The sequence below is a fragment of the Gopherus evgoodei genome, unplaced genomic scaffold (genome assembly GCF_007399415.2).
Source record: "Gopherus evgoodei ecotype Sinaloan lineage unplaced genomic scaffold, rGopEvg1_v1.p scaffold_44_arrow_ctg1, whole genome shotgun sequence".
NCBI classification, from domain to species: Eukaryota; Metazoa; Chordata; order Testudines; family Testudinidae; genus Gopherus; species Gopherus evgoodei.
In genome coordinates, this window is record NW_022060065.1 from 568,338 (window position 1) to 587,921 (window position 19,584).

Genomic DNA, 19,584 nt, shown 5'->3' on the forward strand with positions numbered 1-19,584 from the left:
TAAATCACAAGTTGAGGACCTCAATAGCTCAGACATAGGTCAGGGGTTTGTTACAGGAGTGGGTGAGATTCTGCGGCATGAGTTGTATAAAAGGTCAGACAAGAAGATCATAATGGTCCCTTCTGACCTTAAAGTCTATGAGTTAAGAGGCAAAAACTCCAAAGAAATATGGAGTTAAAGTTGCACTTCCCAAAAGTACTGATGCAGATCTCAAAATCTGAAGAAGCATGATGCCTTTCTGTAGACCTTAGGACACCTGCAGGAAAAGGTAACAATCTTTTCTCTCTTTCCTACGATCTGCAGAAGAGCCCTCTTGTGAGACTTGAGATGGGAAAAAAAATTCCTCCCAATGATAAGGCCCCCTTACAATCAAGTTGTGCAGGGACAAGGGCTAGACATGTTTCACTAAGTTCACCAGACTGGATATTCTCTGGCATTGTTGCTAATAGCAATAATAACTTTTGATATATGAAATTACTGTTCAAAATTAAGGTTAAAAGATTCTGGATCTCATCTTCAGGAGCCTAGTGAAATTGCTTCTCTCTCTCTACCCTTTTCTGGTATAAAGAGGGGAAAGTTTTTACTACTGTGAAACAAGGATCATCTGTTATATTTTAAGAGGTCCTAGTTCAAGAATCACTGGTCTAATTAATTTCAAATTTAGCTTAAAAGTTCTACATTGGCCCCAGATATATCCTATGTAGCTTGTACCCTACACATTTTGAGGCAAGTATACAAGTTTTTTGTGGAGTTTAGACATGGACAAAAATCAGGCTTATGACAGATCTCAAGTGGGAGTGGCTGGAGTAGTGCTACTTGTGTTTTCCCTGGTTTCCCATCCTCTCCACATGGGCCATAGCATGTGTATGGGACAGGAGGAAGGTCCTGCTTCTTTTTCAATCATTCCTCTCCCACCTCTCTACTTCCCCATGCTGTTGGGTGAGGAGAAAAAAAAGTTCTCAGCCTCTGGGTACTCCTGCCTGTTCCAACCACTCCTGCTGCTATTGGACATTGGGGGACACAATGGGCTGGCTGATTAGTTCTTACCTGCCAGGGTTGCTTTTGCTTGCTGCTGGTGAATAACCATTTTTGGCTCTGTTCCAGTCCTAGCCTTCCCCATTCTTTAGTATGCTGGATCTTGTATGCTATCAGGGACTAAGCTGACTGACAAATTTTGATTGGGGGTTGGAAGGGATTTTTCCCATACGGCAAAATAGGCAAAGTGCTGTGCAGATTTTTCCACCTTGAATCTGGCATCCCAGAGACCCACTTTGGGGGATAAACTTACATTAGTCACAACTTTGATAGGTTCCCGTGCAGATGGTAGGCTAAAAAGGGTCCGATGTGGAGGCCCTTGTAATCCAGTGGGCTTCCTGGGCCTGAGCCCCGAGAACAGCATTGCAGGGTGAGGGAGTACGCCCCCATGTCTTATGCAGAGTGGGGCTCCCCCTTCATGTCTTCTCAACTACCTTCTTTGGGGAGCAGAGGGAATGGTTTAGGACTTCTGCTTCCGGATAGACCAGAGGTTTTAGAGGGGTAGTGCCCTCACACCCACCACCAACACTGTAGAATCCAGGGCCATTGCTGCCCAACTAAAATCCCATACTATATTACAGGGCTGTTCCAGAGTGGGAGTGATTTCCTGTTTGTTAATAGTTTTAATAAAATTGAAGCCTCTGCATATAACCATACTATGGCTTATATGTCTCAGTGTTCCCATATGTGCAATTAACTTTTACTGTGAGGAGATTCTCATAAAGATGGTACATGAACGACAGCTACCATTACAGTAACATTTGAACCCCTTTATTTACAGTAGTCTTGGCCATTGAAATTGTTAAACCAGGTGGTTTTCGGTAAGTCTTGTACCACTGAAAAGCTCCAGAAGACCAGAGAAAAGCTACTGCTGTGCCAATTTTTTAAAATGGTAAATGGGATGACTTGGGTAATTATAGGCCTGTCAGCCTGACATTGATCACAGGCAAGGAAACAGAGAGGCTGATATTGGACTCAATCAATAAAGAACTGAAGGAGTGTAATGTAATTAATGCAAATTAGCCTGTTTTAAGGAAAACAGATTCTGTCAAACTAACGTTATGTCTTTTTTTTGGATGAGACTGAAAATTTGGTTGATAAAATGAGAGTTTTCATATAACATTCTAGATTTCTATAAGGCTTTGGACTTGGTACTGCACAACATTTTATTTAAAAAACTAGAATGAAAATTAAATGTCAAATTAGATGGATTAAAAACTGGCTAACTGATAGGTTTCCAAATGTAACCGTAAATGGGGAATCATCCTAGAGTTGGTGTTTTTCCACAGGAATCAGCTCTTGGCCCCACACTATTTAACATTTTTATCAATGACCTGGAAAAAACAAAATCACTGAAAGTTCACGTGACTCAAAAATGGGGGGGCTGGGGAGGGTTAAATAATGAGTACAGGCCACTGATTTAGAAAGATCTGGATCACTTGGTAAAATGGACAGAAGGAAACAATATGCATTCTAATACAGCTAAAATGTAAATGTATACAGTTGAAAACAAATGTAGGCCATACTTACAGAATGGGGGACTCTATTCTGGGAAGCAGTGACTCTGAAAAATATTTGGGGGGGGGCGTAATCAGCTGAACATGAGCTCCGAATCTCACGCATGGCCAAAAGAGTTAATGTGATCCTGGGGTGCATAAACAGAAATCTCAACTAGAGGTCGAGAGGTTATTCAAGAAGGATGTCGATAAATTGGAGAGGGCTTGGAGAAGAGCCACGAGAATGATTAACAAGTTAGAAAATAAGCCTTATAGTTAACGACCCAAGAAGCTTAACCTATTTAGCTCAACAAAAAGGAGGTTAAGGGCTTGACTTGATTAGAGTCGACAAGCACATATATGGGGAAAGAGTAAGGTATAACACGATCCAACGGTTGGAAGTTGAAGCTAGACACATTCAAACTGGAAGTAAGATGTAAATGTTTAATGATAAGAGTAATTAATGATTAGAACAATTTACCAAGGGTAGTGGTGCAATCAGTGAATTTAAAATCAAGATTAGATGTTTCTCTGAAAGATCTGCTCTAGGAATTATTTTGGGGAAGTTCTCTTGCCTGTGTAATACAGGAGTTCTGACTAAATGATAACTGTCCATTCTGGCTTTAGAATCTATGAAGAACATAATTCCAGTTCTGTGCCTGCTAGACTATATGAAAACAAAAACCACTAATACTTAATATAATTTTGTAAATGAAGTGCAAAAATGGTTACAAGAACCTAAAAACATAATAAGTAAATCTTGTGACTGAAACTCTCTATCACAAACAGTACCAGGATGGCAGCAATTTTTTTGTTCAACTGCGTATGAGAACACAAAAACTGGGATCCAAAAAGGACTGTGTGTTAACATGTGTATTTTACATAGAATGTCATCAGTAATGCAAACTTAAGTGTCAAGAAAATAATTAAAACCTTTATAAGTAAGGTACAGAAAGATTTCCCTGAAATGCAAATAAATATTAATGAAGAAACTGGTTTCACCTAACTAGACAAGGTTATTACCTGAATCATTACATCAGTCCCATTTGAGGTGTATTGTTTATTGAGAAAAACGCTGTTAGAAAGCTACCTTTCATGATTTGTTCTTTGTTATAATTTCTCCATCTCCTCTTTCATGAACACAAATTCAGAAGAAACAAGACCAAAAGCTTGATTCATGAGGACACAAATTAATAAGTATCTCCATGGGAAGAAGATTTCTGTGGTAGAGGGCTCTTTAATTTAGCAGAAAAAAATCATAACGAGTTTCATCGGTTGGAAGCTTAAGACAGACATTTTTTCAAAAATTACTAAACTAATAGTGGGGATAATTTATCACTTAAATAACTTCCATGGGGATGTGGTGGGTCCTCTGCCACTTGAAGTCTTTACATCAAGATTGAATGTCTTTCTAAAAGACATGTGCTAGATAAACCAAAAATTATGGACTTGTCATAACTTTCCTACTCAGATCTGAACCTTAGAGTTCAGAACATGAGAAGCTAGCATGAAACCTCCAAACTTAATTACCAGCTGGATCTGATATCGCTGCCACCAGCCAGAAAATTCCAGTGTCTGGCTCACTCTGGTCTCCCCAAAACCTTCCCTGGGGGACCCAAAGACTCAGATGCCCTGAGTCTCACCACCAAGGGAAATAACCCACTTCCCTTCCCCCTCTTTACTTCCTCCCAGATTTCCCCGCCCTGGGTACTCTAGGATATTCCCTGCGTCAAGTCCTTGAAACACAAGTACTGAGAGATCAATCTCTTTCTCCCCTCACCCAGAGAGTATGCAAAGTCAGGTTTAGTAAATCTAACACAAAAAGATTTTCCCCCTCCCTTCGTTCCTTAGCCTTAACCAGTGAAAAAACTCAAACAGGTCTTAAAAAGAAAGCTTTATAGAAAAAGAAAGAAAAAGACTAAAAATGGTCTCTATCAAGGTGACAATATACAGGGTCAATTGCTTAAAAGAAAAAATGAATAAACAGCCTTATCCAAAAAGAATACAATTTAAAACATTCCAGCAACTACATACATGTAAATACAAACAAAAAATAAACCTATTGTCTTACTATCCTTGTACTTACAACTTGGAAACAGAAGATTAGAAAACCTGGAGATAGAGAGATCACTCTCAGAGCCGAGAGGGCCACTGAACCAAGACAAAGAACAAAGAACTCACACCCAAACTTCCCTCCACCCAGTTTTGAACGTATTTTGTCTCCTGATTGGTCCTCTGGTCAGGTGTTTCAGGTCACTGTTTGTTAACCCTTTTATAGGTGAAAGAGACATTAACCCTTAGCTATCTGTTTATGACAGGGCTGTTCAGAGAATCACTAAGTAAATCCTATGGCTTGTGTTATTCAGGAGGTCAGATGAGAATCTAAAGAGTAATAGATCAAGGCCAGAAATCTATAATGTATTCAGTATTGAAGGTGTCATTGCATACAGTAGTTATTTTTTAAACAAAATATTTTTGTAACTGGCATGGTTTTTTATTTTTAACAGAGACTGATTCGCATACTGCTGAGTATTTATAGCTATACTTCTACTCTAATCATAATGTATTGAATTTATCATTTATAATCTTTAGCTTGTGGATGGACATGCTGAGGGATGGAGTTCAGAATGGGCAGCGGACTCTTTTGGTGTATATACAAAGTTAAAATTGCTTGCTTCACTTGTGCTCTGAAAATTCTTCAGTTAACATACCTAAGGGGAAAGTAAGTCAATTTTAAAATAAACATATACAGCAATTTTCAAGGGGCGGGGGGGAGAACAGAGACCATAACTCTAGCCACTAATCACAGTCCCTTCTGTCCACACATCCTGGCCCTCCGCTATGATCTTTCTCCCCAAAATAGAGGGAAAATGTATGGGATTTGTCCATGCCCTGAAGATCAACAGATTCACACTATTTTGGACTGGTGGTGGAAGATGGACCTTAATTCCAGTCTCAAGCCTCTCTCAGGAGATGCACTGTCCCCTGTTAACTAATTTGAGGGAGCTTTGGCTTGAACAACTCCACTAACTGAAGCTGTGCAGATTTTTCCCTAGCAGTATCCATCTGGTCAGTCCAGACACCACCTGAAGTGGAGCCATCATGGTGCTCAATATAGGGCCCTACCAGCCCACCATCCCCTCAATTCCTTCTTGCCAGCTACTCCAACAGAGGGGTAGGTCAGTGGGTATTAGAATGGACATGAACACCACATCTCGAAGAATAGTTACAAGAAGGTGAGTAACCTTTTTTCTTCGAGTACTTGTTCATGTCAATTCCAATCAGGTGATTCCCAAGTCTAAATTCAGCAGGCGGGGTCAGAGCTGTTCATTGACTGGAGCACTGCTCTACCGAAGGCCACATCATCTTTGCTCTGCTGGGTAATCACATAATACACAGTTAAAGTATGTATGGAGGACCACGTTGCCTCTCTGCATATTTCCTGGGTCAGGACTTGCATCAGGAATGCTGCTGAAGAAGCTTGCGCCCTAGTGGAGTGCACTGTGAGCGGAGGTTCTGACACCTCTGCCAGGTTATAGCAGTCACAGATGCAGGATGTGATCATGAGGAAATTCGTTGGGAGGAGACTGGAAGACATTTCATCCTCTCTGCCACAGCCACAAACAAACAGTTGACTGAACTTCCTAAACAGTTTTGTTCTTTCAACGTAAAAGGTTAGCACTCTGCGGATATCCAAAGAGTGAAGCCTCTGCTCTCTGCCACTCAAGTGTGACTTAGGATAGAACACTGGGAGGAACATCTCCTGGTTGATGTGAAACTGGGAGACAACCTTCGGGAAAAAAGCTGGATGTGGTCTGAGCTGAACTTTGTCCTTACAGAACACTGTGTAAGGGGGCTCCGATATTAGGGCCTTGAGCTCAGACACCCTACTGGCTGAGGTTATACGCCACCTTGCATGACAGGTAAAGCAGAGAACACATCGCCGGCAGTTCAAAAGGATGGACCCATCAATTAAGAAAGAACCAGATTGAGGTCTCAGGTCAGGGTCAGTTGCCGGACATGCAGATATAGCCTGCTGAGACCTTTCAGGAAACGGCTGACCATAGGTTGGCAAACAATGATTGGTCCTCTATGCCTGCTGCTTGAGATGGAGAAAGTAGTCCAGTATGAGTGGTATAAAGGCGAGCATCGGGCATCAGTCTCAATCTGGTCGTTGCAGCATCAATCTCTTCCACTTGGCAAGGTAGGTAACCCTGGTGGAGTGTTTTCTACTGCCAAGGAGGACTTGTCTAACCGGGTCCAAGCAGGAGAGCTCTGTGGGGTTCAGCCATGGAGCTTTCACGCCGTGAGGTGCAATGACTCGAGGTTCAGGTGCTGGAGATGGCTGTGATCCTGAGTTAAGACCGGGAGTAGCGGCAAGGTAACTGGGGCTTCCATGGACATTTCTAGGAGAGATGTATACCAGCGTTGGCAGGGTCAGGCTGGAGCTATCAATATCACTGAAGCATCTTCCCTCTGTATCTTAAGAAGCATCTTGTGAACAAGAAGGATGGGCAGGAATGCAAAGAGAAGATGGCCTCCCCATAGGAGGAGAAACACATCCACAATGGAGCCTGGGCTGTGATTCAGGAAGGAGCACAACTGCTGGCACTTCTGCATGTCATGCGATGCAACAAGGTCTATCTGGGGAAAGCCCCACCGTTGGAAAATAGAGTTTGTGACGTCCAGGTGTAGGGACCACTTGTGGCTGTGAAAAGACCTGCTGAGATGGTCCGCCAACTCATTCTGTACTTCCGAGAGGTATGATGCTTGCAGGTGTATCAAATGAGCTACACAAAAGTCCCACAGTATGAGGGCTTCTCGATACAAGGGAGAGGAGAGTGCATCCCCGTTTGTTGACATACAACTTCGCTGTGGTGTTGTCTGTTATGACTAGGGTGACCAGACAACAAGTGTGAAAAATCAAGACGGGGTGGGGGGGTTATAGGAGCCCATATAAAAAAAGCCCCAAATATCAGGACATCTGGTCATCTGGGGGAGGGATACTTCAGTGGTTTGAGCATTAGCCTGCTAAACCCAGGGTTGTGAGTTCAATCCTTGAGGGGGCCATTTGGGATCTGGGGCAAAATCAGTACTTGGCCCTGCTAGTGAAAGCCGAGGGCTGGACTCAGTGACCTTTCAGGGTCCTTTCCAGCTCTATGAGATAGAGCTAGCTCCCTATTTATGAATGATACACATTTCCCTGTCAAGCGGACTCAGAAAGTCCGGCATGCCAAACGCACTGCTCTCAGCTCTCTGACAATGATGTGGAGAGTGAGTTCAGCCTGAGACCAGAGGCCTTGTGTCCTGAGGTCTCCCAGATGTGCTCCCCAGCCCAAGGTTGATGCTTCCGTCACTAGCAAGAGGGACAGCTGAGGACAGGTGGAGGAGACGCCTGCACACGCTACCTGCAGGTCAAGACACCACTGGAGGAAGTCAAGGACTGGGCAAAGCAGAGTCACAACCCTGTTCAAACTGTCTGGAGTCAGCCAATACACCGAAGCTAGCCACAATTGGAGAGGCCAGAGTCTGAGCCTGGCGTGTTGCACCACATAGGTACAAGAGGCCATGTGTCCTAGAAGTTTCAGGCAATGCTGTGGTGGTGGGAAACTGCCCGAGACTTCAAATGATGTCACCAAAAGTCTGAAACCTCGCTTCTGGGACGTATGCCCTGGTGTGTGTCGAGTTCAACACCACTCCTATTAACTCTATCTGCTGAACAGGGGACAGTCGATTCCCCCACGTTCAAGATAAGGCCCAATTTGTCAGATGTCATTCTTATGAAGTCAAACTTGTGCCTCCTTGTCCCATCTGCGTAGGAATGCAGTCACGACTGCCATGCACTTGGTTAACACATGAGGTGCCGCTAACAGACCAAACAAGAGGACTGTGAACTGATAGTGTTTGTTGCTTGCAAACCTGGGGTACCTTTTGTGGGACTGTAATTGCTATATGAAAATATGCGTCCTTCAAGTCAAGGGCAGTATACCAGTCCCCTGGATCAAAGTAAGGGATGGAGGCCAAAGAGACAATGCAGAACTTAAGTTTCCTCATAAACTTGCTGAGTTCTTGCAGGTCTAGAATGAGCCTGAGCCTGCCTTTGACTTTCAGTATTAGGAAAATACCAGGAATAGAAACCCTTGCCCTTCAGCTCCTGAGGAATCTCTTCCAATGCTTCTAGCAACAGGAGCAAGTGCACCTCCTATATGAGGAGCTGCTTGTGAGAAGGATCCTTGAAGAGGGATAGGGAATAGGGATGGAAGGGCAGAGAATTGGAGGGAATATCCCCTCACTACTGTGTGGAGCACGCAGAAGTCCAATGTGATACGGGCCCACGCAGGGTAGAAAGGGGATAGTCGGGATGAGAAGGTAAAGTGGGTTGGATCCAGTCCAAGTTCTGATGCACCATCCTTGTTCGCACCTTCAAAAGGCCCGCTTCTGGCCAGATGAAGGTTTGGACAGGCCAAAGTCCTGGCCTAAAGACAGGTGCAGCCTCTTCCTGACACTCCTGTTTCTCCTCCGTGAGTCATCCTGCCGGTTCCACGGTTGGTAGAACCGCGGAGGAAGTTGCGACATAAAAGGCCTCCACTGCATGACGGGGATGTGGAGGCCCAGCGATTTGAGGGTGGTTCTTGAGTCTTTTCGGTTATGTAGCCTTTTATCCATCTTGTCGGAAAATAGAGTCTCACCCTCAAAGGGGAGATCCTGAATGGTCTCCTGGGACCTCGTATGGCAGACTTGATACCTGGAGCCAGGAACCCCTTCCTAATGCAATCCCGGTAAACATAACCTAAGTGGTCGCAACAGCCCCATCCAGAGCGGCCTACAGTGAAGCGTGTGAAATGAGCTTGCCCTCCTTCACCAAGGCCAAGAATTCAGCATGGGAGTCCTGCAGCAGCAGCTCTGCAAACTTTGCCATTGTCCTGCATGTATTGTAGAAGTACCTGCTGACAATGGCCGGCTGATTAGAAATATGGAGATGCAAGCCACCAGGGGAGTAGACCTTTCTACCCAAAAGGTGGAGTAGTTTTGCCTCCAGATTCTCTGGGGAGGGGCCTTGGTAGCCCTGGCATTCGCGTTGGTTAGCAGCATCCACAACCAAGGAATCTGGTGGAGGATGGGGATATAAATGCTCATAGCCCCTGGACATCATAAAATGGCATCTTTCATTGTGCTTTGCCATAGGAGGTAACAAAGCCAGGGTCTGTCATAAGGTTCTCTGTACAGGTTCCATGTTCTAACGCATCTGACGAAGTGGGCTGAAGCCCATGAAAGTTTATGCTCAAATAAGTTTGTTAGTCTCTAAGGTGCCACAAGTACTCCTGTTCTTTTTACATTCTTATAGACATGATTCAGCAAATAAAAACAATAGTGTCAAAATAACTATACATGCTGCAGTCACTTGACGAGTTTTGGATGACTAGTTGTGGAGCATTATTACTTCCAATGGGGAATCTGTATTATTGATATGTTGTATATTAGGCTCTCGGAGGTAAAGTCTCTATTTCAAGGATATTTATTCTGTTCATTTTTCATTTTGCTACAGTTGCCTAGGACTTCATAGATAAAATTTAATAAATGGAAAGACATATAAAAACTAGCCACTGGCATGAAAAGCAACTACCTGAATGGTCTACTAGCCCTGACGGTTGACTTTATACAAAGAAATGCATTTTAAAAGCTTTTTATGTCAATCTTTTCCTCTTGTTCAACCCTATTTAAACTAAATCAATAAGTATGCTGCTATAAGAGTCCAAGCTTGAAAAATAATTGCACTCTGTACGTACTTTAATTTCAAAAATACAGTTGCAGAGAATGTGTCGTCATCTATGATTTAACAGCTATGGATAGTTAAAACATTCAGATTAGCTAGCATACTAATATTAATGTTAAATTAATTTTCAAGCTGCAGATCTCTAACTCCAAGGAATGTGAAAAGATTCTAGACATATGTAACCTGTTCGAGTGGAAAAGATTAACTTATTGTGCAGTATTTTTCTACTCTTTTGCCAGTGAATCACAAGATTCTAAGTCCAATTGAAAATCAATGTCCGAAAATCATTTCATTGTAATTTACAAGATCAGAAAATTAGTCTGAAATCAATTTATCAAACAAAATTTCATATATCAATCTTCATTATTTTCTCACCATACAAAAGAATAGCACTGAAAGAAAAACCCACTTTCAGCTCCCTCTACAATGTTTTCCATTTTATCTCTCTTCCTCCTCCTTGTGCTCTGTTTATTTCAGTAAATGTACAGCCCGTTATGCAAGAAAATGGCTCCACATTAAGTACTACCATAGACAAGTTGCTTCACACAGTGGTGTACAGCAGATAAGTGCATCATCAAAACATGAATCTCATTTCAGATAACATATTTGAACAAATTGTTAAAAAATCTTTTTGATGTTTTAAAAATCTCACTGTTTTTGTCTCTTTTAGTAACATTGGCATAGACAGCACTTTGTTGATGTAAAGTGCTAAATATGAGGAAGCTATATGAATATAACCAGTACACACAAGACGTGGAATAGCAGTTACAGGAGAGGACAGTCAGAAGAAATGGTTTCTATCAGTTAAAAAGCCATGCTGGTTAAAAGAGGATTAAAAATAAACCATATAGAATAAATGGAAAAATGGATAAATTGATATCAATGAGTACAAATCAGCAGCTAAGAAAAGGAAGTGAAAGATATCAGCAAAAATCTCTGGACAGTAGGATTAGGCACAGTAAGAAGAAATTCTTTTAAAGTACCATGAATAAATGAAATCCTAATACAGATATATGTTTAACACTATATAAGGACAGTAAAACTGTTCATCACGATGCAGAAAAGAGAAATTCTAACTAAATATTTCTCTTCTGTATTTGCAAAAAAAGCAAGATGATATGTTCCTATAATATATGGTAAATACTGAGATACTGTTGTTGGGAAAAGGAGATGGAGCATGCCTGTACAGTTGATAAGATTAGTTTATTGTGAGGTGGACATTAATGGAAGTGAAAGAGAGGCCAAAATGTCTCAACCACAGCAAGTAATCAAGAATCAGCGGTACTGAAAGCCGCATAAGGTCTAGGCCTTGTTGGGTCGTTGACACAGAGACCCTACTACGTCTTCCTGCTCTGCATCTGGTTGTCCTCGAACATGGTACTCAAACAGCCAACATTCAAGCTGTCAAGTGCAGGGACTTCAAGCCTGGATAGACTATCTATCCATATGCCTGAGAGATCTGGTCTGGGAAGTCTGTGAGCTGGACCAGTGGGCAAATGGACATGTGTAGCAAACCTGCCAGCCAAAACTGCCTCAGCCAGTACAGAGCTATGAAAATGATCATGGCTTTGTCCCTTTTGATTTTGAAAATCAGAAGAATAAGTGGAATGGTCTAATGGAAGCCTGGATTCCATTGCAAAAGGAAGGCACCAGGCAAACAGCCCAGGCTCAGGCCTTCTCTGGAACAGAAATTTTGATATTGTCCTTAGTGGCAAACAGATCTATCAGAGGAACACCTCTTCCCCTCCAGTAATGAAATATCAGCTCTTTGGATCTTTGCAGGGACCACTCATGATAGATCATAGATTGTCTGCTCAGGAAGTTTGTCCAAATATTGCTGACTCTCAGGCAGTGAAGAGCCATCATGGTTATGGTGGCAGAATGTCTAGTCTGATCGCCTTCAGGAAGAGGTGCAATGAGCAGGAGCCTCCTTGTTCATTAATGTAGTGCATCACAAAGATGTTGTCCATCATGATCTACAGTGTGGAATTTCAGATGAAAAGTAAGAACCCCTATCCAGGCTACCCCGAGGTCTCTGAGTTCCAGCATGTTTCTGTGAAGTCCCGTGCCTCCCAGGACACTTGCCTTTGTAGGTGATCTCCCCAGCCTATCCTTGACACATCAGTGATTAAAGTCTTTGTCAGAGAGGGAATTAAGAACAGTACCCTCTCCATGCACTTTTAGGAGCTAGCTACCCTGCCAAATCTGTGAAGATTCATAGATTCATAGACTCTAGGACTGGAAGGGACCTCGAGAGGTCATCGAGTCCAGTCCCCTGCCCTCATGGCAGGACCAAATATTGTCTAGATCATCCCTAATAGACATTTATCTAACCTACTCTTAATTTTTGTCTTAAAGATGTGACATGGTATAGCAAAGACCTTCCTGTCCACCTGATGTTTCACAGGGGATTGGATGGACCCGAACCAGAGCTGTTGGGGGTCTCAGAAGTAGTAAAGCCTTACATGATGCTGCTTGGCAAACACACCAAGGTAAGTCTACTTTTGTAATTGGGTTTGATCTTGTCTCAAGTAGCAGCAATTGTAACAAGAACTCTTCATCAGGCAGGTATCTCTCTGACCCAGAGGTGATCCTATGAACCTTATCTGGGATAAGTAGGCCCATTTTTCATAGTTCACTAGTTCAGTGGAGTGTCTTCTTTTCATAAGGCCTTTTTATTTGGGGGGGGGGTTATTTTGCGGGGGCTTTTTTGCCTGCTTCAGGCTCTTGCCTCAGAACACAATTGCTCAAACACAAAAACTCAAATGAGTTCTGTACTTCCTTCAATCCCTTGCTGAGTCCTGTGACAGGCAGGCAGCCCTTAACCCTTCCCTGGAAGTTTTATCCTGTCACACACTTATAGTCCCATCTCTGAAAAACAGTTTGTCCCAACCATATCAAATTTGGGCCCCCCAAAAAATTTACTCTGCTGGCATCACACCACATATGCAAAATTTGATATCAAAATTATTCCTGAACACATTCCCACAAGAGAGGGGAGAGAGAGTAAATCTGACTTAAAATGGGAAGGTGAATTAAGATAAACCCTAAAGGGTAGATACATTCACCGAGATGGATTATTCTCTTCAGAAAAAAAATTATGCCTATTTAAAATGAAACAACTATGGTCGTTAACCCAAAACTTCACCCTCCCCCGGGAGATGCTTAGTGAAAAATGGTTAAAGTTTTTCAGTCCCTCATTTGTTTTGCACTCTTATCACTACCATTGGTCTCATTTAGGATTGCCAACTTTCTAATTGCACAAAACTGAACATCCTTGCCCCACCTCCTGGCCAGGGGCCCCATCCTACCTCACCCCTCCTCCAAGGCTCCACCCCGCTCACTCCATCCCCCACCCTCTATTTTCACCAGGCTCAGGCAGGGAGTTAGAGTGTGGGCATCAGCTCGGGGTATGGTATCTGGGGTAAGGTTGGGGATCGGGGGTTTGGGTGCAGGAGGGGGCTCTGGGCTGGGGCCAACAGGTTTGGTGTGTGGGAGGGCGCTCTGGGGTGTGGGAGGGGGTATGAGCTCTGGGCTGGGAGCGCAGACTCCAGTGTGGGGCCAGAAATGAGAGGGTTCAGGGTGTGGGAGGGAGATCTGGGCTGGGGCAAGGGAGTGGGGTACAGGGGGGGTGAGGACTCTGGGATGCAGGGGGGGCTCCAGGCAGGGGCTGAGGGATTTGGAGTGTGGGAGAGGGAGTTCCAAGCTGGGGCAGGGGGTTGGAGCTCAGGACGGTTTTTGGGGTGCAAGGTCCAGGAGGGAGTTTGGGTGTAGGAGGGGGCTCAAGGCTAGAGCAGGGGGTTAGGGTGCAGGAGGGGTTCTGGATGCGGGCTCTGGGCAACACTCACTTCAGGCAGCTCCCCTTAAGTGGTGACATGATGTTCTTCTCAGAGGCAGAGGTGCACCCAGGCAGCTCTGTGCTCTGCCTCTGCTCGCAGGCGCTGCCCCCGCAGCTCCCATTGGCCATGATTCCCAGCCAATGGAAGATGTGGAGCCGGCGCACAGGGCGGGGCTAGTACATGGAGCCCCCATGGCCGACCGTCCACCTAGGAGCCAAGGGACTTGTCACTGCTTCCGAGGAACCTCGCGGAGCCAGGTAGGGAGCCTGCCAGCCCCACGCCAACCAGACTTCTAATGGCTCAGTCAGCAAGGAAGACCAGTGCTTCCAGGGTCCCTTTTCAACCAGACATTCCAGTTGTAAACCGGACACCTGGCAACCCTAGTCTCATTATGTGATCTCAGACAAGTGAAAAACTGTGCTTCACTCTATCCATCTGAAAAATTCTTATTTTCTTTTCAAAAGACCTTGAGCTCACGAGCTGGAAAGTACTACATACGGTGCAAAATTTATTGCAATACTTAAGTCTCCTTTCTGGTAAACATTTTTCAGTTGCGGACACTTTCATCGAGAATTATTATAGTTACAGGATTCTATCCGAGGTACTAATGCTGTGTATGCAATATAGAAAGTCATTTCAGATTAAAAACGGACATGAATAGTTGTCTTAAAGTGGAAACAAAGCATTTTGAGGTTAGTAAAAGTTAACTATTTTTACATCATATGTATTTTGTCTGTCTCTCTGTGTGTCCCTTCAGAAACCTGAAAGGAGAAGACCTAGTTTTGCATGTCTTGGAAATTTGAGTTGTTTAGCCAAACTCAGTCTCCTGCTGGAGACACAACTTTCACCATTCACAATTACAGGTACTTAAGTTAAAGTTTCAGTTTACATTGATGGTTAAGTTACAGCATCTCTCAAACTTCTAACAAAGAGACACTATTTTTACAACTTCTTATATCGACAGCAGTGGGAAATAATCTTAAAGAAAACCAAAGTTCTCCCAATCAATACATCAGATCAGAATTTTAATCCATCTTGTTTTACTAAAAATGGCAAAGAAAAGTATGACATTTAAAACCTCTTCTGCCTCATAAACAGCAAATGTGGAGCCTGCTGTGATTATCCAATGATTTCTCTAGATGAAATAAACTAGGTAAAAGGAGATTCCAGTGTATCCTTTCAGAAACGGTTTAGCATCAATTATAGATGTCACATTCTATGTTTCAAATTTCTTCAGCTGAGAACCACAGCACTTGACCTACTCTTCTGAAGTCCCCACAGTGATAAATTACTGAACCGCATTTGTCTTTCATACTCTTGGGTAAGAGTAAGAATGCCACTTTCGGCTAAATAAACAGAAGACAGGATATCTGAAGATCCTACCCATCTGTTAAGATGCACTTTAACTACTCTGACAAATTGCCCAGCAGGCAAAGCACACCTTTATGCATAACTATGACCTGTCTCTGTAACTGAGAAATTAAGAATATTCTGCCAAGAAAATGATTGGAAAAGTAATGATACAAGCTCCTGGTGAATTGTTTATTCACAAATATAGAAGTGCATAATAAAGGATATGCCTAGTAAAGAAAAAGGACAAAGAATGAGCAAGTTCATATAATTCAAAGCTGTCATCCTAAGAAAGCACTGTGTCTTATATATGGCTTTTCTGGAGGCTAAATCTGAAAATATCCTTGCTTGTCTATTTGCATATATTAAGCCTTATCACCTGATTACACAGAGAATCTATGGAATCCTAAGACAGTGACCAAATGAACTCTTTTTGTGAGACTATAAATTATTTTCTGTTCTCAGTGTTTCAGCAGCAAAATTAATGCACATTGAAATATATTTCAACAGCAATTTCTAAATAACTATTTTTTGTTTTGGACAGCTACGTGTTTTGAGTAGCAAGGGCCGAATTACAGCTGACCATGCCAAGATGCACTACAAAAGATGCACTCCCAGCAGCTCATATATTCAAGCAGGTGCAAGCCATAATTTGGCTGCAGACACTAGTCAAGAAGATGGGTAACTAGCTGGTATGCCAGAAGTAGTATGTCTAAGTAGGGGAGGATATCACCTCCCGCCCAGCTAAACACTGCAAGGGAAGCTTAATGATACATTTTAAAAGGTATAGCAAGAGCTACTTCCCTTTTTTTTCTTCAGCTGAAGTACCAGTGGAAGCATTACCTCTTTCAAAGATGTAATGCTTCCAGGCATGGTCATTCAGGGATCATACCTCAACCACCTCCCTAGCAGACCTCTCTCTGTCATAGGAGAGCTCATATTGCCCTAAGAAATCCTTTGTTAATTTGCTTATTTCTACACAATATTAATAATTTTTTAATTCAGACCATCTTTATTTACTGCTTTTACGGAGGATCTGCTTTGCTTCAATATCTTGTTTACCAAATGTGCCACTAGTACAGGCCTGCACAACATGCAGCCTGCATAGGCTCACTGTGCGGCCCACGGGGGATGAGTAGGTGGGCTCACTGTGGGGGGTGAGTAAGCAAGCGCTGGGTGAGGGAGGGGGGCTGAAGAGGTGGGTGGGCAGTGGCAGGGGCTGAGGAGGCAAGCGGGCAAGCAGTGGCGAGGAGAGCAGGTGAGCCAGTGGCGGGGGAAGGGGGCTGAGGAGGCAAGTGGGTGGGCAAGCACTGGCGGGGGCTGAGTAGCAAGCTGGGGGGAGGGGGGGGGCTGAGGAGGCCAGCGAGAAGTCAGTGGCTGACCTGTTCTATTGATCTGGTCTGGCTCCCATCCCCTCTCCAAGGGTTGTAGCTGTCTGGAGGTGCCTGTCTTCCACGCCTTCCTCATTCACACCTCATTCATTCAACAGGGCAATTGATTACAAAGCTGGGGGAAGATCTTATTCTACTTCTAGCAAAAAGACATTTTTCTTTTACCTTAATTATACTACCTTAGGGACCCGCTATAACATATTATCAAGGTTCAATACCGCTGTTTCGGTCGGGCAGTGCTGGGGAGGAAGGGTTTGTTTCCGCGGGGCGGGTGGTGCTGGAGGAGGAAGTATTTCAGGGGGGCTTGGTGGTGCTGGGGGGGTGTCCCTGCGGAGCCATGGGGGTTCAGCCCTCAGTTGTTTTCTTTGGAGTAATATGGCCCTCGCTGCTTTACGAGTTGTGCAGGCCTGCACTAGTACAAGGAGAAGTTTTGCTAAGGCATTCTTAGCAACAATAAAAAACACTTTCCCCAAAATTGTCAGTTAGCAGCTGTCTCAAATTGTAACATAGGAAGTATTTGAGAAGAGAATGAGGCACAAGAAAGGAATGAAGGAGGAAAGAAGTTCAAACGCGGCAAAACATCAAAGATGTCTAAAGAACTACTGCAGCATAGAACTATGCTACAACAGATTCAACAGGATTAAAAACTGAAAGCCTGATCAATACTGAGGATGCAGTTATGAACCTCAAGGGCTTAAATGAAGCAACTCCAGACTATTAATTTAATAACTGGCATAGGCTGGGTTAAAATGTACGATCACCTTTGTATCATATTAGGCACAAAAGGATCTTGAAACAGAAGAGAGAAAAACCTATAGCATTAAAGAAAGAATTAAATCACTGAAATTTCACCTCATTCCTGCTTCAGGATTTTACTTTTCAGGCTGCTGAAATGAACAGATTAGTGCTGTAAAACGCCACATTTTTTAATTTATCTTTACATTTCCAGCTTCTTTACAATTATATGACATGAGGTACACATTAAGGGCCCAATTATTTCATTCTCACAGTAAGTAGCTGTAGTAGGAAGAGGGCCTGAAACACAAACCTTGTATCAGAGGTCTGGTATGGGGCCTGAGGCCTGGGCTAAAGTAGTGGTCAAAACTTTGCTAATATAAAGCAAAATCAGGCTGTGGCCTAGAGGCAGGCCCTGTTCACAGAATCTGGTACAAACAGGGCTGATATTGCAAAAACACACATTCCTATGGTGCGCTAGGCAGAGAGCAATCACACAAATACATTCCAGAAGGGTGGTACCAGAACACCTCAATACCAGTACATTCCTTAAAGGTAACAGGAAGACGCTGACTGCTCCTAAAGATAAGGTCAAGATGATAATGGGATGCATAAAAATGTACAAAGTGATGAGTGGTAAATGGCTACATCGGAGAGTGTGAACTATGTCAAAGGGACAGTACATAACTTGTTTGTATTGATATATAAAAAGATCTCAGAGGGAGTGACTTTGGCCTTCCTAGGAGGATAATGGAAAGTCCCACCATTAACTGAGCTAGTCCATTGCAATGGGCATACATGTGTTAGTGTACCCATAACTACTGAGTGAGGATATTAGGACTGTGCTTCACTAACTATAAGACTGACCAAGTGCTTCGCTATGTACCGAATCTGTGGGTTTATTGGGCAGTTTGATTGGAGCCTGCTGTACAGGCTATCTGGCCAGAGTCAGTACAGGATGCAGAAAGAACACACACGCAGTCAAACATCTGACCACAGAAGCACCTTACTACAGGAATAATCCCAATGAAATGAATATAACTATTCTGGAGTTAGATACTTATCAAGCGCATAATGCCTGGCTTACACTTACGATAGCGTATAGAGTACAGGCACTACAGGTGTAGTTGGTCACTGCAGTGACAGTCGGCTGCATCCATCCTGTTCACCGTAGTGTGCAGCAACACACAGCAGTGAAAGGCTCACTGCGGTGAAGAAAGACTTTCACAGGGAGAAGCAGCGCTGAAAGAAAGCCTCCAGCAGTGGGGAGGTAGGAGGATACTACACTGTTAAATATAGCAGTGCAAGCATAGGAGTCATCACTTTGCTGTACAGTGAGCTGAGTAGGGTATATACCTTAGAGTTCAGGTGTGTAGGGCACTCTACTCTACTAAGCTGTGCCTCACTGTCTACACTGTTATTTATACCGTTCTAGCTGGACATATACTCTACACACTGCCATATGTCTAAAGGTACTATAAGAGTGGGAGAATCTGGTCCTAAATGGGAAGAACACATAGCACTATTTGAAACACTCCTAAAGCAGTTCTATAGTTAGGCCATAATAGACACCACCTGTGTTTCGTTATGCTAAAATACGCTGAATCAAAATTTCTGAGTTTTAATAGTTTGAAAATCTAAGAAGAATTACAATGGATTTCAAGTCTGTCCACTCAGACAGTAGTTTTTTCTATATGAATTCCTGTTTTTTGTGTTTCGTAAAACCAAATTTCATGCTGTTCATTTTAGAGATAATGTTGGCTCTGTATCTACCATCTTCTCTACATATCTTTTTTAAAATGGACCTCGCTCATTTTTTACATTTTTGTTTTACAACATTATTTTATTATATTTAAATAGAGTGAGATTTTTCAAAAGCACTTATTGTACTTCGTTTATACTGTTGCACAGCAGCCTGAATCTTTCAGTTGGTGAAGGGCCCCTACATAAATAAATTTTTAGTA

The 19,584-nt window shown here is 43.1% G+C and overlaps 1 protein-coding gene across 2 annotated transcripts in view; it reads right to left on the reverse strand.

Annotated features, from left to right (window-relative positions):
* Window positions 1-19,584, reverse strand: part of TRAPPC9 (trafficking protein particle complex 9) — a 742,651-nt gene that overhangs the window by 528,994 nt on the left and 194,073 nt on the right. The gene's annotated exons all lie outside the window — the stretch shown is intronic.